This window comes from Pristiophorus japonicus, chromosome 1 (assembly GCF_044704955.1).
Source record: "Pristiophorus japonicus isolate sPriJap1 chromosome 1, sPriJap1.hap1, whole genome shotgun sequence".
NCBI lineage: Eukaryota > Metazoa > Chordata > Chondrichthyes > Pristiophoridae > Pristiophorus > Pristiophorus japonicus.
In genome coordinates, this window is record NC_091977.1 from 213,943,303 (window position 1) to 213,967,902 (window position 24,600).

Sequence of the window (24,600 nt, forward strand, 5' to 3'; positions counted from 1 at the left end):
GGGAGGTGATGTCATGTATTCAACTGTCATTTTAACCCATGTATAAACTGACCTAAGTTGTACACCGTGAGAACATTGACCACTAGGTGGTGAACTTGTGGGAGACACTCCTAACCTGGACTTTCAGGTATGAAAGGGGCAGCTCCAACCACCTTCACCACTTCAGTGCTGGCTAATAAAGGTTACTGGTCACAGAGCGACCTTATCTCAAGTATGGGCCTCCTGTGCATTTATACTGTATAGTAAGGACATATTAGGTTCTTCACTGATATTTGCTTTAAACTCTTGTCCGTTGTCATACATGATTGAGCGATCTCGATGGCCCTTTTTAACTACAACACCTCCACCGCCAGAAGTTTGCGCAGGATCACCTCGTGGTTGATAACGATAACGAAGAAGTCTCGCAGCATGTCTACCAACACCGTCCCGAACTTGCACGGTTCTGCTAGACGTCTCAGGTCGGCAACAAATTCCGCCACACTCTGGCCCTACGATCGAACGTGTGTATTAAACCTGTATCTTGAGATGATGATGCTGTCATCTGGCTTGAGGTGCTCCCATACCAATGTACACAACTCCTCGTACGTTTTCTCTGTTGGATCACTAGGCATGAGTAGATTCTTTATCAGACCGTAGATCTTTGAACTGCACACAGTGAGGAACACGGCCCAGCGCCGATCTGCATCGCCGACCTCCTTCATTTTGTTGGCCACAAAGTATTGGTTCAAACGGCTCACAAAGTCTTCCCAATCTTTTCCCTCCACGAATCGCTCTAAAAATCCAATCGTGCTTATTTTGCAAACATAGGTTGTTGTATTCTCATCGCCAAATGTTATGTATGCAATAAAGTTACAAACTGAGTATTGTTTAACTGAACAAGGTACACCCTTGGCTCTGCTTTATTACGGCCCAAAGTGCTTGACTCACAAAATGGCTGGCCTTTTATACCAGAGCAGCAGCTACAAATAGCATGTACATACATGACAGTAGGTGAGCGTGTTAATTTTGGAGCAGCTTGTGAGTTTATCCATAAAATACTGACACTGTACCCTGGGACCCCCCCGGCTCCAGCTCCAGCACCCTGCTCTCCATTCGCAGAGGGAGTGAAAGAAACAAACAACACCAGAGCAGCGGCGGCAGATCCCCACCAGCAGCGCACCTTCCCAGCAACAGCGATAGCTGAGTGGACAGAGGGGTCGTGTCCGAGGTCGGGACACAAGGCCAGCATTGAGGTCGGGATACAAGGCTCCGAGGTAAGGAGGTCGGGGCCAGCATTGATGTCAGGACACGAGGCCAGCATCGAGGTCTGGACACGAGGCCAGAATACGCGCGGCCATTAGTAAAGACCCAACGGCTAAAACGTGAACGGGTGGAGAGAGAGCAGGAAAAAGTACAGCAGAGCCTGTATAAGGTGCATCAGCAGTGAGCTATAGGAAAAGCAAAAAGGATTTTAGGTTGCTCTGCTCAACAAAAAAAATGAAGTGCTCTATACTTATGTTGTAGAAGGATCTGGTACTTTCCCACTGAACTATTGTGTCCAGTTTTGGACCCCGCATACAGTGAAGCATATTGAGGGTCTGGACCAGATACAGAGAAGGATGACTCACAACTAAGAGTTACAGTTAATTACTTTTGAAAAGCATGGATTTAGAAGGATTGGATGCAGTCTGGTTAGATTTATTTGAAATGGAGGCTATAAAAATCCTGGCCACAAAATCTGTAGGCAAAGAACTGGGTTGGACAGCTGGAAACATTTTTTTTTTGTCATAAACCTTTGAAACAAACTACCTTAACACAATGTACACAATGTTACCGTCCTTTAAATGTTTAAGAGAGCAGAAGATGGTGTAAGCAATGGTGGTAAGTTGTCATTTAATTTTCGTTGTGATCCAGCAATTTCCAGGAGCTTGCTTCTTTGACTTACGGAGATCGGTAGGTAATTCTCTGTTTTTTCCTGAATTCTCATGATTGTTTTTCAATTGTTTTGCCTTTTCTGACAAATGCTATTACTGGTGGGTAAGATGATGCTGTGCGAGGTTACACTATCCACTGAATGGGTGATAATCTTACTCTTTTTTTTCAGATGCCCATTGTGCAGCTGAGTGACACAGTTACAAAGCTTTGAAGAACAGGTTCAATCAATTACACTGCTGAGATACTGATCTCAGATGAACTGCTCGAGGTAGGCACTGAGTGGAAGGAAAGTCAGAGAGAGTGTTATCCCTGTACGATTCTTGTGGGCCGGCCTCACAGCAGCCAGTTCAAAGCTAATCTACCTCCTGCCCCAATTGGCCACAAATGCTACATAGCCCAGGGAGACTGGGATCCAGAAAGAAAAAGAAGTGGGATTCAAATCCTTACAAAATGAAAATATTCTGCTCTATAGTTTTTATTATTTGTTATCCTTTCCATTTCATTATATTGCTAAGTGGGACAATGGTTAGAGTGGTGATCAGATATAGTCTTAAGATTATTGGAGATCCCCTCTAAAAGAAGCTACTGTTTGATATAAAATGGTGAGGCATGTTTTACATTGTGGAAGAACCAGGTCAGATTTTTCAGGCAAAAACTAGGACATTACAATTGCTATGTTGATGTGCACAGAGGAATTTGGTGCCAAGATATCAAACAATGAAATATAAAGATAATATAAAAATATAAAATATGTAAGAATAATTATTTCTTGCCGTTTAAGATGTAAAATAGAATTGTTTCTGATGGGCTCCAATGTAAATCAGTAACACAAAATAATAAGGGGACCTTCAGACCAGTAGGCCCTTCAAAAATACAGTCCATTACTTTGATGATAAATAGTGAAAAGTCCCACAAGTTTGTTGTATACTCACTCCTGTGTTTATTTGCCCTGCCTTAATAAAACATTGGATCATTCAGCAAAGCCGCAGTCTGAACTTGGTGTTTACAGCTCTGCTCACAAAATAATGCAAATTGAAAATGTAAATGATCCCTGTGTCGCCTCCTTTAACCATTCAATGAATGAATGCTACATTCTGTGCTCAAAATGCACATCGTTATTTTTAAGGAAACAGAACTTTCTGACTACATACTAAAGACCTGAATAGAACAAGTGCACAGTAATTGTTGATTAGAAAGTAAAAGGCAATTTAATTCATTTTGCAAAAAAATAAAATTTGCATTTTTCACAGTTGTTGAAATCTGGCACATGTTGTGTTCTGGAGATGGAGAACTATAAAATAAACACCAATTCTTAACTACACAATGAATCACAGTAGAGAAAATACATGGCTATAATAGCTCAGCAGCATTGTTACTACATCTGAAAACTTTATTGAAAAAACTCTTTAGAGGCATATAAGAGTGCTTTGAGAATGCTCCTCGTAATTTGGAGAAATATTCTATATAAAAGCCCTTTTATATTCTTCAAGGTAAATAGAAAGTAGACCTTGAACCAACTAAAATACGAGATCACTGTCTAACAGCTTTGGAGACACTCCTAATACAAACAGCAGTTACCAGTCCACCTAACTAATGAAAACCCCCACCAGACAATCTGGCAATGCAGGCAACATCTGCAAAGAATAAATGCTGCTGCAGCTTTAGAAACTGAACACAAAGGGATCTCCAAAGTTAAACTGAAAGCTGGCATGCTTAATACTCTTCAAGTTGCAAAAATGTTAATAAGCTGAAAATAATCAGACATATTAATTCTTCAGTTGCAAGCGAGAATATCTATTTCATTTTAATTGCATTTCCATTACAAAAAATAAGGTAACAAAACATAATGAGAACAGGTACTAATTGCTGTTAACTGAAAAGAGTGTGAGTGAAAATATTTGTTTGGTGCTAAAGATCAGCCTTTTCTGTGTTATGGTAAATCATCCCAGTCCTTTGTGATGTGGCATCTGTGTATAAAGGAAAATGAACACCGAAAATGCATAAGAAATTTGGGTAAGGCTATTTGGTACGTGTTCTTCATCACTGGGTATTGACGTCAGGACATTGTTTTTTTTAATGTCATGAAACAACCAATAAATGCAGTTGAACAGTTCTTGTGACCTTAACCTGCAATACGTTAATGAGCAAAATTTACTTAATGAATGTATTTCATTTATTTTGTTTTATCATGTTAATATTTCTCATGCAGTTGCTTCAGTTTCATTTTAAGCACTCAGATCACATGTTGTCTGAAAGTCAATGTAAAATGTAGGATTGGATAATAAGGGCTAAAACTTTAGGGGTTCAGCACCTGATTCAGGGAAGTAAATGACGGCTACGGCACTTTGGCTCGCTGCCGACAGGTCCCATGGGGGCCGCCATTTTCAGCTGGGCAGCAGCGCTGCCGATGTCCATGCTCACAGAAATCATATAGATTATACAGATCGTGATGTCAGTGAGTGTGCTATGCTCACTTGATGCTCGATCTGGCATTTTCAACTTCGCCGCTCCACTTACCGGCATGCCTTAACTTTGACTAACTGAGCAAACCTTGACAAGCAGGAAGAAAACTCCAGCAACAATTTGCATCTGACATGTTACTTCAGTTTGACTGGCTCTGTGCAACTTTTTGCAACTCCAGCAGCTTTATAAACTTGTTTCAAGTTCCTAAGATGACAGGGTGTGTTGGGGCACCGCCTTCATTCATATTTAAAGACATCTGCTCACAACACTTGCTTACAGTCATAGGGACTCTACTTGCAGTCCCCTTCGCGTTTAAGTATCTTCGGGAGAGAGAGCGGAGGCAGTGAAGAAGAGGAGAAGCTATGCGCAGGGGGGCAGAGGAGAAGGGCCAGGAGGGCTCTCAACAGAAGGCCTTGCCCTTCGAGACACTTCTGAGAGCACTTCTTTTATCCACTTAAGCGAGGAGCAGTGTATTGGGAGGCTCCGTTTCAGCAAGGAGGTGGTCACAGAACTCTGCCACCTCCTGCAACCAAACCTGCGGCCTGAGAGCAGGGTGACCATGGCTCTCCCAGTAGCCCTCAAGGTCACCATGGCCCTTAATTTCTTTGTCAGTGGATCCTTCCTGTCTACAACAGGAGACATAGCTAACATCTCCCAGTTCGCCATCCACTACTGCATCTGGGAGGTCCCTGAGACACTCTACACCAGGGTCATTGACCCAAAACGTTTCCTCTCCACAGATGCTGCCTGACCAGCTGAGATTTGCAGCATTTTCTGTTTTTATTCCAGGAGAAGGGACTATTTGTTCTTCTTTGCGAGCAGAGGGAAACAGGAGGAGCGTGAATGTGGCTATGTCAGGTTATCAGGCTTCCCCATGGTGCAGGGCGTCTTCAACTGCACCCACATGGGTTTGCAGGCATCGCATAACAATCCTGAGATCTTCAGTAACTACCACTCACTTAATGTGCAGTTGTTGTGCGACCACATCCAGTAATATGTTAGATGCAAATTGATGGTCAATGCCCACTATCCTGGCAGCAGTCATGATGCCTTCGTGTTTGCTAGTCTGGTGTGCCAGCAATGTTCCAGCCATCACATCAAACCCAAGGATGGGTCCTCAGAGACAATGGCTATCTGATCTTCACCTGACTCACGAGTCCCCTCCATAACCCAACCACTCCTGCCCAGCACTCATATAATGACAACCATGCTGCCAACAAGACCATCACCGAGCAGACCATCGGGCTGTTGAAGCAACAGTTCTGCTGCCTTGACTCTCAGGAGGAATCCTCCAGCAGTTGGCAGAGTGGGTGCCCCATTTTGTTGTGGTCTGCTGCATACTTCACAGCTTTGCCATCATGTGGGCACAGCCCTTGCCAGCAGGAATTGTGGGACCACCTCGGGAGGAGGATGAGGAGGAAGGGAGGAAGCAGGCAGCAAATCCCCCTTTGGCACAGGCTGCCCATGAACGGATCCTCAGACTCCGATTCCAGTAAATGAAACCCCAGTTCCCCATTTCTCACCATATCCCCATCAAATCATTCCTCTGTCACAGAATATCACAGTGTACTCCAAGGCACAAAGTTGCAATGAGAGCCACCACAAAACAAAGATGCCAAACACAATTGTTAAAGTTAGCAAGAACCAATTCACACATACTATATCAACTAATTGCCCATGTGCAATCCTTTAGTGCCTGTAGTTCGTGTGCCCTTTCCTACTCTAATGTTCCTATGATGTGCTCCCCCAGTGGCTGCAGCATGGCTGGTGGAAGGCCGCTGTGTTTCTGCGGGGGAGACTTCAGATGGCCTTGCAGGATGACCTCAACCAGTTCTGGACCTAGAACTGGACCTAGGCTGTAGACTGCACCACCTTGGCATGGGCAGCAGCAGTCTGGCCTGGCAGGCCGATAGGCAGTGGTAAGGACAACAGCGGAGTGGCAGTGGTGAGAGTAGGAATGCAGTCATCCTGAGAGAGGTCAGCAGGGTCCTGCTCCACTGACCTGCTGCCACTTCCCTGGGGCTGTGCCTCAGCAACCCTAGCAAGCTGGTGGGGGACAGATTGCTGACCTGCTGCGACACCCTGCAAGCCCCATTCGACAGTGGTAAAACTAGCCACGGTGGCAACAGTCTGAGCTTGAATGCCTTCACGCTGAGACTGCATGAGAAGTCTGAGCTTGGGTGGTAGCAAGCAGAGACTGTTGGACAGTGGTCTGCGCTTCCACTGCAGCTCTAAGATGTTGCATGTGCTGCAATGGCCATCGCGACATTACTCTCCAGGAGTCTTCCATCAATTCCAACCTGGAAATAATGGGCTTCAAGCTCTGTGCAAAGCTACGGCCAATGTTGGAGGCAGACACCTATATGCACCTTGACATTGCCAAGAAGCGCTCTGGCAGGCTTTTCATTGCACCTATCAATTCAGTGTGCATGCCCATCACCCTTCTTCTAAAGGCTGACCCATCAAGGTCCTCATCTGAGTCTTGTACAACACGTGAACTCGCCATTTGGGGTGCTGGCCCCCGAGCTACCCTATCCCCCTGGCCTTGCTGCAGCCCACTCGTGCCCAGTGCCTCACCATGTGCAGATCCTGCATCTACACTAGCCTCTAAATTACACGCAGTGTCGGTTTCTGAGCTGTCTGCAAGTGACAGATGCATTAATGCTGAGTTGTTGTCTTCTCCCCCCCTCGCTCTCTTCCATCACCTTGGGGACAGGCTGCTTGGGTTCTTGGTCTTGATTATCTGAAAGCAGAAAGGCACAACAGTGAGGTTATGGTGATAGAAGTTGGCAGGGAAGCAAGATATGCTGCATACAGCATCAGCAGCTTGTAAGTGAGAAGAGATTGCAGAATAAGGGGGAACATAAGAACATAAGAACATAAGAAATAGGAACAGGAGTAGTTCATACAGCCCCTTGAGCCTGTTCCGCCATTCAATAAGATCATGGCTGATCTGAACATGGACTCGGCTCTGCTTCCCTGCCCGCGCCTCATAACCCCTTATCCCCTTATCCCCTTATCGTTTAAGAAACTGTCTATTTCTGTCTTAAATTTATTCAATGTCCCAACTTCCACAGCTATCCGAGGCAGTGAATTCCACAGATTAACAATCCTCTGAGAGAAAAAATGTCTCCTCATCTCAGTTTTAAATGGGCGGCCCCTTATTCTAAGATTATGCCCTCTAGTTCTAATCTCCCCCATCAGTGGAAACATCCTCTCTGCATCCACCTTGTCAAGCGTCCTCATAATCTTATACATTTCGATAAGATCACCTCTCATTCTTCTGAATTCCAATGAGTAGAGGCCCAATCTACTCAACCTTTCCTCATAAGTCAACTCCCTCATCTTCGGAATCAACCTAGTGAACTTTCTCTGAATTGCCTCCAAAGCAAGTATATCCTTTTGTAAATATGGAAATCAAAACTGCACGTCGTATTCCAGGTGTGGCCTCACCAATACCCTGTATAGACGTAGCAAGACTTCCCTGCTTTTATACTCCATCCCCTTTGCAATAAAGGCCAAGATTCCATTGGCCTTCCTGATCACTTGCTGTACCTGCATACTATCCTTTTGTGTTTCATGCACAAGTACCCCCAGGTCCCACTGTACTGCAGCACTTTGCAATCTTTCTCCATTTAAATAATAACTTGCTCTTTTATTTTTTCTGCCAAAGTGCATGACCTCACACTTTCCAACATTATACTCCATCTGCCAAATTTTTGCCCACTCACTTAGCCTGTCTATGTCCTTTTGCATATTTTTTTTGTCCTCCTCACACATTGCTTTTCCTCCCATCTTTGTATCGTCAGCAAACTTGGCTACATTACACTCAGTCCCTTCTTCCAAGTTGTTACTATAGATTGTAAATAGTTGGGGTCCCAGCACTGATCCCTGCGGCACCCCACTAGTTACCGATTGCCAACCAGAGAATGAACCATTTATCCCGACTCTCTGTTTTCTGTTAGTTAGCCAATCCTCTATTCATGCTAATATATTACCCCCAACCCCGTGAACTTTTATCTTGTGCAGTAACCTTTTATGTGGCATCTTGTCAAATGCCTTCTGGAAGTCCAAATGCACCACATCCCCTGGTTCCCCTTTATCCACCCTGTTTGTTACATCCTCAAAGACTTCCAGCAAATTTGTCAAACATGACTTCCGCATCATAAATCCATGCTGACTCAGCCTGACCGAATTTTGCTTTTCCAAATGCTTCTTTAATAATGGACTCTCAACATTTTCCCAACCACAGATGTTAGGCTAACTGGTCTATAGTTTCCTGCTTTTTGTCTGCCTCCTTTTTTAAATAGGGGCATTACATTTGCAGTTTTCCAATCTGCTGGGACCTTCCCAGAATCCAGGGAATTTAGGAAAATTACAACTAAAGCATCCACAATCTCTGCCGCTACTTCTCTTAAGATCCATCAGATCCAGGGGATTTATCTGCCTTTAGTTCCATTATCATACTGAATACCACCTCCTTAGTGCTTGTGATTTGTGTTAAGTTCCTCCCCTCCATAGCCCCTTGACTATCCACTGTTGGAATATTGTTAGTGTTCTCTACCGTAAAGACTGATAGAAAATATTTGTTCAGTGTTTCTGCCATCTCCATGTTTCCCATTACTAATTCCCCGGTCTCATCCTCTAAGGTACCAACATTTACTTTAGCCACTCTTTTCCTTTTTATATACCTGTAGAAATTCTTGCTGTCTGTTTATACATTTTGTGCTAGTTTACTTTCATAGTCTATCTTACCTTTCTTGATCATTTTTTAAGTCATTCTTTGCTGGCTTTTAAAAACTTCCCAATCTTCTGTCCTCCCGTGAGTTTTGACCATTTTGTATGCCCTTGTTTTTAATTGGGCACTGTCCTTTATTTCTTTAGTTAGCCACGGATGGCTATCTTTTCTCTTGCACCCTTTCCTCCTCACTGGAATATATTTTTCTTGAGAGTTGTGAAATATCTCCTTAAATGAAGGGAAGTGGGATATGAGAAGAAGGATTAGTCATGAGCATACCGTTGTTGTTCCCATGGGCTGCAACCTCGGCTTCAGTGACATCCCCTCCAATGATGTTGAGCACTGGCTCCTCTAGCTGGCTCAGGGCCTGTTTGGCAGTTTGCCCCCTGCCTGTCTGTCGCTGATCCTGGCGATTATGCATGACCTTGGCCTGCAAGAGCAAGGGAAGTGTGGTATGTGTTATGTATGTATGCTAATGTATGTACTGTAACACAAGACCACTGAATGTACCTTCACCCTGTATACACCATACCTGTACCACCAGAGGGTGCTATTGCTGGAGACCAAAGAGTCACCTGTACACTGCTGGTAACCAAGTATAAAAGAGAGCTCACCTCTTGGTGTCCTCACTCTAGGAGCTGCATTAAAGGACTAAGGTCACTACAATTCAAGTACTATACTCTTAACTCGTGGAGTCATTATTAGAGTGCTTGCATATACTACAATATGAGTGTGGTGAAATGTGTTTGGGTGATGTGCCTGCCACAGCTGAATAGCTGTCAGTGTGTGCAATGTGTAAGATGTGAGTGTGAGTGTTACAGCAGTGGTAAGGTTGTGAGGGTGAAATGATTGTGAGGTGTGAGTAGTGATAGGTAGAGATTGTTGTTACGCATATGATGGGGGTGTGGTGCAGTGAGCAGTTTGTGAGGCTTGCGGTGCAGCTGGTGGGATATGACATTTACTGAAGCCTGCATTCACCTTGACTTTCTGTGTGAGGTCATTAAACTTCTTTCGGCATTGGATGGATGACCTGGGGACCACAGTGCTGGCTATCACATAATCAGATATCTCCCACTATAACCTTCTGGATGTATAGGGTGATGGCTTCATACCGGCTTGTGGGAAAAGGACAGCCCACCTCCTCTCTAAGGGCACCATCAATGCCTCCAGAGACATGTGTGAGAATTGTTTTGCTCTCTCCCTATGCCATCTCTTTGTAGTTGGTTCTGGAGAGTCTAAAACTAGGAGGCAGCATTGGGTTGGCCATTTGAAACTGAAATGAAGAGTAATTTTTTCACTTAGCAGGGTGTGAATCTTTGGAATTCTCTATCCCAGAGGGCTGTGGATGCTGAATCATTGAATATTTTCAAGTCTAAGATAGATAGATTTTTGGACTCATGGAGAATCAAGGGATATGGAGATCATGTGGGAAAGTGGAATTGAGATCGAAGGTCAGCCATGATCTTATTGAATGGCAGAGCAGGCTCGAGGGGCCGTATGGCCTACTGCTCCTAATTCTTATGTTTTGCCTCCAAGTGGAGTTCCAAGTGGAATGACAATGAGATGCTGTTGCATCAATACACCTCCCCTTTAAGTACAGGATAAAGCCGAGGCCAAATATGACTAGGAATTAAACAGCACCCAATACTGGCCCACCTGTTGAGCGGTAAGCCAATGAGCAGCGGTTTTGGCACTGAGATCAGCACCACAATCATGTTAATGAGGATTGTGCACAAGGTTTGTGTGCTACTTGGAACAGTTTGACGTGGCGCAGCATAACAGCGCTGGGCCATGATACTGTCTGTTTTTGGGTCGTATCCAATTTCTAGGCCAAAGTTTCTTATTTCTGCTCCAGGTTACATTTTAAATATAAATAACTGGAATATTGTACAGCCATTTGTCAGTGGGATAACTCAAATAACTAATTTGCTAAATTTATATGACTAGAATGTAGTCAACAAGTTGGTTCTCCTGGGCATGGCTAGTCCATTTTACTACAGTAGGGGGCTGTATTTGTACTTTTCCGATCTAATTTTAAAGTAATAAAAGTTATAGGGGGTGAAATTGCCTAACACTGAAAATGGGCATGGGGATCCCTGTTCGCAGTTAACCCGTGCCCGTTTATGGGGCTCAATTTTGGCCACCATTCTGCGCTGTTCTTTTGGCGTATGCAGCTTTTTTTTGGAGCAGACAATAATCTGAAAGTTTGGCCAAAATTTCTGCGCCGTTCTAAAGTAGGTACGTCCAATTTTTATTAGTCCACGATTTTATTTACGTCACTGGGGGCGGAACCTGCATTGTGCGCCATTTCTGGCCATTTAAGCGAGTTTGGCCAAGGAAGACTTTTTTCTAAAATGGCACACTGCACCCTTGTGAAAATCCTTCCCTACATTTAAGGAAATCGGCGCAGAGAAGAGAAAATGGGTGGAGAGAAGAAGCCATTGTTCAGCGGAGCTTAAGACAGGACAAGTAGGTGGGGGGATGGGTCATTTTGGCCCGGGATAGGTGCGGGCCGGCCTGCTGCTATTCCGGGCCGAAAGGACCATGCACCAGCCCACTGCAAAGGACCCTGCACCGGTCCGCATTACCTCTTTGGCTGAGATTAACTATCTCACCTGGTCAAGGCACTGGAGAATGGATGGTGTCTGTGCATTCATACTAAGTGAGCCAGAGCCTCCAGAAAAGGAGGAGAGAAAATAAGGAGGGGCAGGGGGAAAGAAAGAGATGTTTATGTGTTACAAATCCTGTGGGTTGCTCATGCTAGTCAGATAATACACGGACGGGCCAGTGCGGGGTCCTTTCGGCCCAGGATGGCAGCCGCTTCAGTTTCCAGCCCAGCCTCAGCCCTTTTTCAGATTCTAACCTCAGCCTTTCTGAGTGTCCCTCGTTACCCTAGCAACATAAGTTTTTGGCGAAGGCCTTAGGCTCCACCCACAAAGCTTAAGGCCAATCTGCGCCATTCCAAATTCAAAGTTAATTCCGGCGAAACTTGGATTTTTTTTTTTGGGCACATTTGGGCCACTTAAGACTTGGATGTACCTCTTCAACTGCGCCAAAAATCACCCATGTGGAAAACTGAGCCCATTGTGTTGCAGGTAGCACATTAAATTGATGCCGTCTGCTGCTTTATATAATTGGCACGTGCAGCCAGTGCAATCTGTGCTGTTCCTTGGCTGCATGCATCAGCGCATGGCCCGATATCACGAGTGGCTAGCGCTACTTAAAGGCAGCCTGCATTTCTTAATGGGAGATGCATTGAGGCTGCAAGACAAGGTGGGAGTGATTTCAAAACGGAATCTATGCTGTGATACTTTGAAAATGCGCAAGAGTGAGCACCAAGGTTTTCAGTCACTGCACTGGAAGTCTTGGTGGAAGAGGTGGGAAAAAAAGAGAGATGTCTTGTATCCACCAAATGGGTAGGAGGCCCCCCAGACAGATGTACAAGAGGCAGTGGAACAAGTAATGGCAGAGGTCAATACTGTCATGTATCTTACATTATTATATATAAATGTATCCTAACATGCTATACATGACTGTAATAAGATATGACCTGGAACCACCAGCATACCTTACCACCAGGGGTGCCCTTGCAAGAGACAGGTATATAAGGACAGGTCTCAGGCAAGTGCAGCATTCCAGAGCTGTGAAATAAAGGTGCAGGTCCAGAGTGACCTTGACTTCACTACATGCCTCGTGTGAATCTGTACTGAGGGGACAGGACTTTACAGTGGCGACGAGGATGGGATTACAGAATCCACAGAATGGCGAACAACGGATTAGATAAAAAGTACAATACGGAAGACAATTGGGAGGACTTTATAGAAAGGCTCCAGCAAAGCTTTGTAACCAAAGACTGGTTAGGCGACGATAAGGCAGACAAGAGAAGAGCCCATCTCTTGACCAGCTGTGGCTCGAAAACATACGCTTTAATGAAGGATCTGTTGGCACCCAAGAAACCAGCAAGCAAGTCGTTTGAAGAATTGAGCACACTGGTAAGAGACCACCTGAAGCCAGCGAGCAGCCTACACCTGGCCAGACACAGGTTCTACAACTACAGATGCTGTGTGGGCCAGAGCATACCCGACTTCGTGGCGGATTCGGAGGTTGACTAGTTTATGTGAGTTCTCCAATGAACTGAGGAGAGAAATGCTGAAAGACTTTTTCATTGAAGGAATAGGCCACGCAGGCATATTCCGAAAGCCATAGAGACCAAGAACCTGACCTTAGAGGCAGCAGCACTGGTTGCACAGACATTCTTGGTAAGGGAAGAAGAAACGAGGTTGATTTACAATGCAGGTACGACAACTAAAGAAATATTGAAACAAGAAGTTCACAGCACTAAACAAGCTGCTACCCCCACACACAGACAAAACCGGGAGAACAGGCTCTCGACGGCAGGCAGAAGCCATCAAGGGCCACAGGAATGGCCGTTCACACCTCATCAACCCACAATGCGACCAATCAACTACAAACTGAGAGAAGCTCAAGAGAGATCAGCCAGACGCAGCTCATTCTTTGGGAACACTTTAAATAATAGAACAGGTCTGTGCTGGAGGAGTGGGGGTGGGCACTCGTCAAGGGGATGTCGATTTCAGCAGGCTGTTTGCAGAAATTGTGAATATACAGGGCATTTGGCCCGCATGTGCAAAAAAACAGCAGCTCGGCTGGTATACGAATCGGATGGGTCGGAAAGTGGACCAGAAGAAGGTGGGGACAGTACCCGGGACACCGATGTACAGTGGGTCAACACGATCAATGGCCACTGCTCCTACAATAGGACGCCTCCTATAATGATGAGGATCCTACTCAATGGGATATTTGTCAATATGGAGCTGGATACGGGAGCGAGTCAATCTCTCATGGGCGCTCAACAATTTGAACAACTGTGGCCGCATTAAAGAGACAGACCAAAATTCACAAGGGTCGACACCACACTTAGGACCTATACCAAAGAAATCATACCAGTCCTCGGCAGCGCCATGCTCTCTGTCACACACAAAGGGACAGTGAACCGACTTCCCCTGTGGATTGTCCCCGGAGACCCCCCAGCACTGCTGGGGAGAAGCTGGCTGGCAAAACTAAACTGGAAATGGGATGATGTCCATGCCATGTCATTAGAGGAATGGACCTCTTGCTCAACAGTTATAAAGCAATTTGAACATCTCTTTCAGCCAGGTGTGGGCACTTTCAACGGGACCAAAGTCAAAATCAACATCACACAGAATGCTAGACCGGTCCATCACAAGGCCAGAGCTATACACTATGTGATGAGGGAAAAGATTGAACACGAACTAGACAGGCTTCTGCGGGAAGGCATTATATCACCAGTGGAATTTAGCGACTGGGCATGTCCCATCGTCCCAGTCATGAAGCCTGATGGATCCGTACGCATCTGTGGGGACTACAAATCTACCATAAACAGAGTCTCCCAACAGGACCAGTACCCGCTGCCCAGAGCGGAGGACTTATTTGCCACATTGGCTGGAGGTAAACTTTTCTCAAAATTAGACCTCACATCTGGGTATATGATGCAAGAGTTGACCGAGGAATCCAAGCTACTCATCACCATCAACACACATTGAGGCCTTTTCATGTACAATCGATGCCCATTCGGCATCAGGTCGGCAGCTGCCATATTCCAGCGCAACATGGAGGGTCTGCTCAAGTCCATCCCGGGGACGGTTGTATTTCAAGACGACATACTTATCACGGGCAGGGACACCGACTCCCATCTCCGTAATTTGGAGGAAGTACTAAAGCGGTTGGATTGGGTAGGCCTACGAGTCAAGAAATCCAAGTGCCTGTTTCTCGCACCCGAGGTTGAATTTTTGGGCAGAAGGATTGCCGCTGATGGAATCCGCCCAACAGTGCCCAAAACAGAAGCAATTTGCCTGGCACCCAGGCCCTGGAATGTCTCAGAACTGCGCGCCTTTCTCAGGCTACTCAATTACTTTGGGAACTTTATGCAGAACTTAAGCACGCTGCTGGAGCCTCTCAGGAAGGGATGCGATTGGTTTTGGGGGGACGCCCAGGAACGCGCCTTCAATAAAGCACGCAACCTTCTGTGTTCCAACAATGTTTTGACTTTCTTTGACCCAGGTAAAAAACTAGTTCTCACATGCGATGCGTCAGCGTATGGGGTCGGGTGCATTTTGCAACATGTCAATAGTGCGGGCAAATTACAACCCATAGCTTATGCCTCCAGGTCACTTTCGCGGGCGGAGCGCGGGTACGGAATGGTAGAGAAGGAGGCGCTCGCGTGCGTGTACGGTGTCAAAAAGATGCACCAATACCTTTTCGGGGCCAAGTTCGCATTAGAAACCGACCACAAGCCCCTCACGTCCCTCCTATCCGAGAGCAAGGCAATAAATGCCAACGCCTCGGCGCGAATTCAATGGTGGGCACTCATGCTAGTGTCCTACGACTACACAATAAGGCACAGACCAGGAGCAGACAACTGTGCCGACGCGTTCAGCAGGCTACCCCTGGCGACCACAGAAGGGTCTGACGAACAGGACTGAGAGATAGTCATGGCAATCAACGCCTTTGAGTCCACAGGTTCGCCCATGACGGCTCGCCAAATCAGAGCCTGGACTGCCAGCGACCCCACGTTATCCTTAGTAAAAAGATGTGTCCTAACCGGTGACTGGGTAGAGGCGCGCGATGCCTGCCCCGAGGAATTAAAACCCTTTCACAGGTGCATGCATGAGCTATCACTACAAGCAGACTGCCTGATGTGGGGCAGCCGAGTAGACATTTCTCTGCGAAGCAGAGAGGCATTTATCCGGGAGCTCCACCGGGATCGTTCTCATGAAGGCCATAGCCAGATCCCACATCTGGTGGCCTGGTATTGACGCGGACTTGGAGCTCTGCATCCAAAGGTGCACCACTTGTGCCCAACTCAGCAATTCCCCAGGGAGGCTCCACTGAGCCCCTGGCCCTGGCCTACCAAACCGTGGTCGCGGGTGCACGTAGACTATGCGGTCGCCATTCATGAGCAAAATGTTTCTCGTAGTTGTAGATGCATTTTCAAAGTGGATCGAATGCACCATTTTAAACTCGAGCACATCCTCCACCACTGTGGAGAGCCTCGCAACCATGTTTGCAACGCACGGAATCCCTGACACATTGGTCCGTGACAATGGTCCGTGCTTCACCAGCGCAGAATTCCAAAACTTTATAATTGACCACGGCATAAATCACGTCAAGACGGCACCGTTCAAGCCGGCATCCAACGGCCAGGCGGCGAGACCAGTGCAAATCATTAAACAAGGCATGCTTAAAATCCAAGGTCCCACGCTGCAGGGTCGCCTGTCGTGACTGCTTCTGGCATACCGATCTCGTCCACACTCACTGACTGGGATCCCCTCAGCGCAACTGTTGATGAAAAGGACTTTAAAAACAAGGCTCTCATTAATCCTCCCAGACATGCACGAAATCGTTGAGGCAAAACGCCGTAAGCTGACTGAGTACCATGACAGAAATTCAAGGGGGAGATGGAATGAGATAGGGGACAAAGTGTTTGTACTAAACTATGGCAGGGGTCCCAATTGGCTTGCAGGGACAGTAACGGGCAAGGAAGGAAACAGGCTACTGGTAGTACAAATGGACAATGGCAAAACCTGCCGGAGGTATGTAGACCAAGTCAAAAGCAGATTTACCAACAACACTGCGGAACCAGAGGCAGACTACAATGTGGAAGTTGCACCACTCCTGGTGGACAGACAGAGGGAACAACCTGAGGAAAGGGAAATCCCAACAGACAGCCCAGGCGAGTCAACAACAATCACACCAATCGAAACAGACAGCCCAGGCGAGATACCAGCAACCACACCCAAAGAAAAACAGAGACCAAGGCAAACAACTGAACCACAACTCAGACGCTCCACGCGAGAGCGTAGACCACCTGAGAGACTGAACCTATAAAGACAATAAGACCTTGGGGGAGGGTGATGTCATATATCTTACATTATTATATATAACTGTATCCTAATATGCTATACATGACTGTAATAAGATATGACCTGTAACCACGAGCATACCTTACCACCAGGGATGTACTTGCAAGAGACACATATATAAGGACAGGTCTCAGGCAAGTGCAGCATTCCAGAGCTGTGAAATAAAGGTGCAGGTCCAGAGTGACCTTGACTTCACTACATGCCTCGTGTGAATCTGTACTGAGGGGACAGGACTTTACAAATATCAGGAGTGTTACTCCAAGAACATAGATGCAGTGCAAGAAGAAGTTTAAAGATCTCACATGAGTTGTGAAGGTGAGTGAGCATTTAGGCACATTCTACTCAATCTCTCCTCATAGGACAGCCCTCTCATCCCAGGGATCAATCTCGTGAACCTGTACTGCACCCACCTCTAAGGCAAGTATATCCTTCCTTCTGTAGGGAGACCAAAACTGCACACAATGTTCTAGGTGTGGTCTCATCAAATCCCTATGGGTTAGACTTCCCATGTCACATCGCCCATCTATGGCCCATCTATCACCCAAAACGGACCTCTTTCACTCGTTTTGAGTAAAAAGTGGCCCATCTATCACCCAAAACATCGCCGGAAAAACAGGTGCCTAAGTTTCCACTTTGATCGCTGAGATGATCGCCCAAATGATCGCCCACACAAGGCCCATCCCAAGTTTCAGCACCTAGCATGCACTTCACTGGGCCGATGCAAGGCCCAAAAGAGTGCTGAGAAATAGTTGCTTTTACTAGGCTTAAGAGAAGGAAATGGGCACTACCGATGCTATTTTGAAGATCAGAGGAAGAGTGGAGGCAACAGAAAAGAAGAAGCGAAATAGTTGTGAGTTATTTAGAGAGTTAATTTAAAGATAATTCTACTCAGAATATTAGATCAGGGTATATGTTATTTTGGAAATAGCTTTTACATAGTGAAATTTTTTACTGATATTGTTGGGGCCTATTAAACTGACTGGTATACATCGTAGAGAGTACTGAGAGTACAGAGTACAGTGATTAGAGAGTAGAGAGATTATTTTAAATTCGTGAAAGTAATTATTGATGGTGATATGGGGTCTATGCTTTCCCTGCCATTAATTGCAACTGCTCACACACTGGTTACTGAAAGGATCAATCGAAAAGGTGGCAGAGTAATGCGTTGATGTAGACGAAGACAGAGGAGGAGACTGTATAGCCAACGAAGGTACTTGGAAAAGCAATCTTACCTGAAATTGTCTGAAAATGCTTGTCTTAGGAGGCTGCGATTCCAGAACGAGGTCATTGATGAGATATGTCAACTCGTCAAGGGTGATCTGCACCAGCACCATCAGAACTGCACTGTCCATTGAGGTGCTGCCCTAGCCTTCTACACATCGGGATCTTTTCAGGCTTCAGCTGGCGACATCTGCCATATCTCTCAGTACATTGCACACTATATCACTTTGCAATCTCTTTGCATCCTCCTCACTGCTTACGTCACCAGCTAGCTTTGTATTGTCAGCAAACTTGGATACATTACACTCAATCTCCTCATCTAAGTCATTGATATAGATTGTAAATAGCTGAGGCCCAAACACTGAGTAATTGACAGTGGTCATTGCCAGGAACAATAGCTCTCCACCCTCACTGTGCAGCCCTGCTGCATAAAAAATAACATATTTGTCTATATCCAACAATCTCTAGAGTTTAGAAGAGTAAGAGGTGATCTCATTGAAACATACAAAATTCTTGACCAGGAAGATGCAGGGAGGATGTTTCCCCTGGCTGGGGAGTCTAGAACCAGTGGTCACAGTCTCAGAATAAGGGGTCGGCCATTTAGGACTGAGATGCAGAGAAATTTCTTCACTCAGAGGGTGGTGAATCTTTCGAATTCTCTACATAACAACATAAGAAATAGGAGCAGGAGCCATTTGGCCCCTCGAGCCTGCTCCGTCATTCAATAAGATTATGGCTGATCTGCTCTTTGCCTCAATTCCACTTTCCTACCCGCGCTCCATAATCCTTGACTCCCTTATCATTCAAAAATCTGTCTATCTCCACCTTAAATATATTCAATGACCCAGCCTCCACAGCTCTCTGGGGTAGTGAATTCCAAAGATTCATGACACCTTGATAGAAGATTTACTAGGATGCTGCCTGGAATGGAGAATCTTAGTTATGAGGACAGATTGGAACAGAGGGGTTTGAGAGGAGACCTCATCGAGGTGTATAAAATATTGAGCTGCCTGGACATAGTGGACAGTAAGGGTCTATTTTTATTGGTGGAGGGGGCTATTATGAGGGGGCATAGTTTTAAGGTGGTTGGTGGAAGGTTTCGAGGGGTTTTGAGGGGGGCTTCTTTACACAGAGGGTTGTGGGGATCTGGAATTCGCTGCCTGGAAGAGTGGTGGATGCAGAAACCCTCACCACTTTTAAGAGATGGTTGGATGGGCACTTAAAGTGCCGTAACCTGCAGAGCCAGTAATTGGGATTAGACCAGATGACCTTTCGTTGGTCAGCGCAGCTATAATGGTAAGTACTGTAGGGAATAGAATATGGCCAGGGTGATCTCCTGGACTAGTTTCGATTGCCTGGATGGATCAGAGAGGAATTTTTCTCCCTAAATTGGCCTGGGTTTTTATCTGGTTTTTGCCTCTCCCAGGAGATCACATGGCTCCACTTGGGGTGGAGTGTAGATATTTTTAGTATCAGGCATGTTGCAGTGGTGTGGGGTGGACTGGTTGGGCTGGGTGCTCTTTGCCTTTCCATTATTGTTCATGGGTTTGTATGTAACCATTAGGACTGCTGACGAAGGACCGTGCAGCTCTTTGTTGGCCGGCGCAGACACGATGGACCGAAATAGCCTCCTTCTGCACTGTAAATTTCTATGTGTCTATGTTTCTATGTTTCTATCTCCGTTTTAAATGTGGGACCTCTTATACTGAAACTATGCCGCCTAGCTCTAGCTTCCCCCTCAAGGGGAAACATCCTCTCTACATCTACCCTGTAAAGCCCCCTCAGAATCTTATAATTTTCCATAAGATCACCTCTCATTCTTCTAAACTCCAATGAGTAGAGGCCCAACCTACTCAACCTATCTTCATGTCAACCCCTTCATCTCAGGAATCAACCTTGTGAACCTTCACCGAAATGCCTCCAATGAAAGTATATCCCTCCTTAAATACACAGTACTCCAGGTATGGTCTCACCAATACCTTGTACAGTTGTAGCAAGACATCCCTACTTTTATACTCCATCCCCCTTGCAATAAAGGCCAACATTCCATTTGACTTATTAATTACTTGCTGTACCTGCATGCTAACTTTTTGTGTTTCATGTACAAGGACCCCCAGATCCCTCTGTACTGCAGCATTTTGTAATCTCTCCCCATATAAATAATAATTTGCTTTTTTATTCTTCCTACCAAAGTGGATAACCTCACAGTTTCCCACATTATACACCATCTGCCAAATTTTTGACCACTCACTTAGCCTGTCTATATCCTTTTGCAGATTCTTGGTGTCCTCTTCATAATATGCTTTCCCACCTTTCTTTGTATCATCAGCAAATGTGGCTACATTACACTTGGTCCCTTCATCCAAGTCATTAAAATAGATTGTAAATAGTTGAGGCCCCAGCACCGATCCCTGCAGCACCCCACTGGTTTCTGTTTGCCAACTGGAAAATGATCCATTTATCCTGACTCTCTATTTTCTTCTAGTTAGCCAATCCTCTATCCATGCTAATATATTACCCCCAACCCCGTGAGCACTTATCTTGTGCAATAACCTTTTATGTGGCACCTTATCGAATGCCTTCTGGAAATCGAAATACACGACATCGACTGGTTCCCCCTTATCCACCCTACTCGTTACTTCCTCAAAGAACTCGAGCAAATTTGTCAAACATGATTTCCCTTTCATAAAACCATGCTGACTCTGCTTGATTGTATTTTGATTTTCTAAATGTCCCGCTACTACTTGCTTAATAATGGACTCCAGCATTTCCCAATGACTGATGGTAGGCTAACTGGTCTATAGTTTCCTGCTTTCTGTCTCCCTCCTTTTTTGAATAGGGGCGCTCCATTTGCGGTTTTCCAAGCACTGGAACATCTCCAGAATCCAGGGAATTTTGGTAAATTACCAACCAATGCCTCCACTATCTCTGCAGCCACTTCTTTTAATCACCCTTGGAAGCAGGTCATCTGCTGGAACTGGTCCACCTTTAGTCCCATTAGTTTGCCGAGTAATTTTTCTCTAGTGATAGCGATTGTTTTAAGTTCCCCGCATCCCCCTCCCTCCAGCAATCCCTTGATGATCTATTATTACTGAGATGCTTTTAGTGTCTAGCACCATGAAGACCGATGCAAAATATTTGTTCAATGTCTCTGCCATTTCCCTGTTTCCCATTGTTAATTCCCCAGTCTCATCCTCTAAGGGACCAGTGTTTACTTCAGCTAATCTCTTCCTTTTTAAAATACCTGTAAAAGGTCTTGCTGTCTGTTTTTATATTTCTTGCTAGTTTACTCTCATAATCTTTGTTCTCTCACTTTATTATTTTTTTAGTTAACCTTTGCTGGTTTCTAAAAATTTCTCAATCATCTTGCCTATCACTAATCTTCGCAGCATTGCACGCCTTTGCTTTTAATTTGATACCATCCTTAACTTCCTTAATTAGCCATGGATGGTTCATCCATTTCCTCGAGTCTTTCTTTCTCACTGGAATATAACTTTGTTGAGAGTTATGAAATATTTCTTTAAATGTCTGCCACTGCTTATCTGCCGTCATAATCTTTAGTCTATTTTCCCTGTCCACTTTAGCCAATGCTGTCTTCATACCTTTGAAAGAGACACAGACACAAAGAAAGAGACAGAGAGAGAAAAACAGATATCGAGAGAGACAGACAGATAGTGAGAGAGAAACAGATAGATAGATAGACAGCGAGCGAGACAGACAGAGAGAGAGACAGACAGACAGACAGAGAGAGAGAGAGATACAGAGAGAGAGAGAGAGAGAGACAGAGAGAGAGACACAAAGAGAGACAGAGAGACAGAGAGAGAGACAGAGAGAGAAACAGGGGGCCCAAAGAGAAAGCTAAGTTCCGCCCAAGTACCTTCCAAAGGACCGCTAAGATCCTGACGGTACTTTGGGCGGAAGTTTCATGAAAAAATGTGGGAAAGACCGCCTGGCGTCAAAAATGGGCCTTACACGCTGTTTCTGGGTGACAGCGGGCAGCAGCTCCCATTCTGGGTGACAAATGTGATCCTCGGCAAAGTACCGCTGAGGATTGAGTCAGGCCCAGGGAGGGGGGAACTGATAAAATAAAAAGTTTTGAAAACAAAAAAAAAATAACCACCAGAAATCCTTCAAGGGACCCCATCCACCTAAATCTCTGCAAAAGTAAAATTGTACATCCCTGTCTGGAGTGAAAATAAAACAGGGAAGGTGGCTCAACTGTGGCTAACAAGGGAAATTAGGGATAGTGTTAAATCCAAGGAAGAGGCATATAAATTGGCCAGAAAAAGCAGCAAACCTGTGGACTGGGAGAAATTTAGAATCCAGCAGAGGAGGACAAAGTCTTTAATTAGGAGGGCAAAAATAGAGTATGAGAGAAAAATTGCAGGGAACATAAAAACTGATTGCAAAAGCTTCTATAGATTATGTGAAGAGAAAGAGATTAGTGAAGACCAACGTAAGTCACTTGCAGTCAGAATCAGGTGAATTTATGGGGAACAGAGAAATGGCAGACCAATTGAATAAATACTTTCACTCTGTCTTCACGAAGGAAGACAAAAATAACCTTCCGGAAATGTTGGGACAGAGGATCTAGTGAGAAGGAAGAACTGAAGGAAATTCTTATTAGTCAGGAAATTGTGTTCGGGAAATTGATGGGATTGAAGGCCGATAAATCCCCAGGGCCTATTAGTCTGCATCCCAGAGTATTTAAGGAAGTGGCCCTAGAAATAGTGGATGCATTGGTGATCATTTTCCAACAGTCTATCGAATCTGGATCAGTTTCTATGACTGGAGGGTAGCAAATGTAATACTACTTTTTAAAAAAGGAGGGAGAGAGAAAACAGGGAATTATAGACCGGTTAGCCTGACATCGGTAGTGGGAAAAATGTTGGAATCAATTATTAAAGATGAAATAGCAGCACATTTGGAAAGCAGTGACAGGATCAGTCCAAGTCAGCATGGATTTATGAAAGGGAAATCATGCTTGACAAATCTAGAATTTTTTGAAGATATAACTAGTAGAGTGGACAAGGGAGAACCAGTGGATGTGGTGTATTTGGACTTTCAAAAAGCTTTTGACAAGGTCCCACACAAGATATTGTTGTGCAAAATTAAAGCACATGGTATTGGGGCAACGTATTGATGTGGATAGAGAACTGGTTGGCAGACAGGTAGCAGAGAGTCAGGATAAATGGGTCCTTTTCAGAATGGCAGGCAGTGACAAATGGGGTGCTGCAGGGCTCAGTGCTAGGACCCCAGATATTAACAATATACATCAATGATTTAGATGAAGGAATTGAGTGTAATATCTCCAAGTTTGCAGATGACACTAAGCTGGGTGGTGGTGTGAACTGTGAGGGGGATGCTAAGAAGCTGCAGGTTGATGTGGACAGGTTAGGTGAGTGGGCAAATGCATGGCAGATGCAGTATAATGTGGATAAATGTGAGGTTATCCACTTTGGTGGCAAAAACGTGAAGGCAGAATATTATCTGAATGGTGGCAGATTAGGATAAGGGGAGGTGCAACGAGACCTGGGTGCCATGGTACATTAGTGATTGAAAGTTGGCATGCAGGTACAGCAGGCGGTGAAGAAGGCAAATGGCATGTTGGCCTTCATAGCTATGGGATTTGAGTATAGGAGCAGGGAGGTCTTACTGCTGTTGTACAGGGCTTGGTGAGGCCTCATCTGGAATATTGTGTTCAGTTTTGGTCTCCTAATCTGAGGAAGGACGTTCTTGCTATTGAGGGAGTGCAGCGAAGGTTCACCAGACTGATTCCCGGAATGGCAGGACTGACATATGAAGAGAGACTGGATCGACTGGACTTGTATTCACTGGAGTTTAGAAGAATGAGAGGGGATCTCATAGAAAGATATAAAATTCTGATGGGACTGGATAGGCTATATGCAGGAAGCATGTTCCCGATGTTGGGGAAGTCCAGAACCAGGGGTCACAGTCTAAGGATAAGGGGCAAGCCATTTAGGACCGAGATGAGGAGAAACTTCTTCACTCAGAGAGTTGTGAACCTGTGGAATTCTCCAGCACAGAGAGTTGTTGATTCCAGTTCGTTAGATATATTCAAGAGGGAGTTAGATATGGCCCTTATGGCAAAAGGGGTCAAGGGGTATGGAGAGAAAGCAGGAAAGGGGTACTGAGGTGAATGATCAGCCATGATCTTATTGAATGGTGGTGCAGGCTCGAAGGGCCGAATGGCCTACTCCTGCACCTATTTTCTATGTTTCTATATTTCTAAAAGAAAGAAATTACTGTTGAGGTAAGACCTGCCTCCACACGGCGGTCTTT

General features: G+C 45.2%; 1 long non-coding RNA gene across 1 annotated transcript in view; it reads left to right on the forward strand.

The window, feature by feature from the left end:
- Positions 1 to 24,600, forward strand: part of LOC139241659 (uncharacterized) — a 237,629-nt gene that overhangs the window by 177,955 nt on the left and 35,074 nt on the right. Inside the window, exon 2 of the long non-coding RNA XR_011588952.1 lies at positions 2,084 to 2,182. This is a non-coding gene — a long non-coding RNA (uncharacterized lncRNA). The remainder of the gene's footprint in view (positions 1 to 2,083; positions 2,183 to 24,600) is intronic.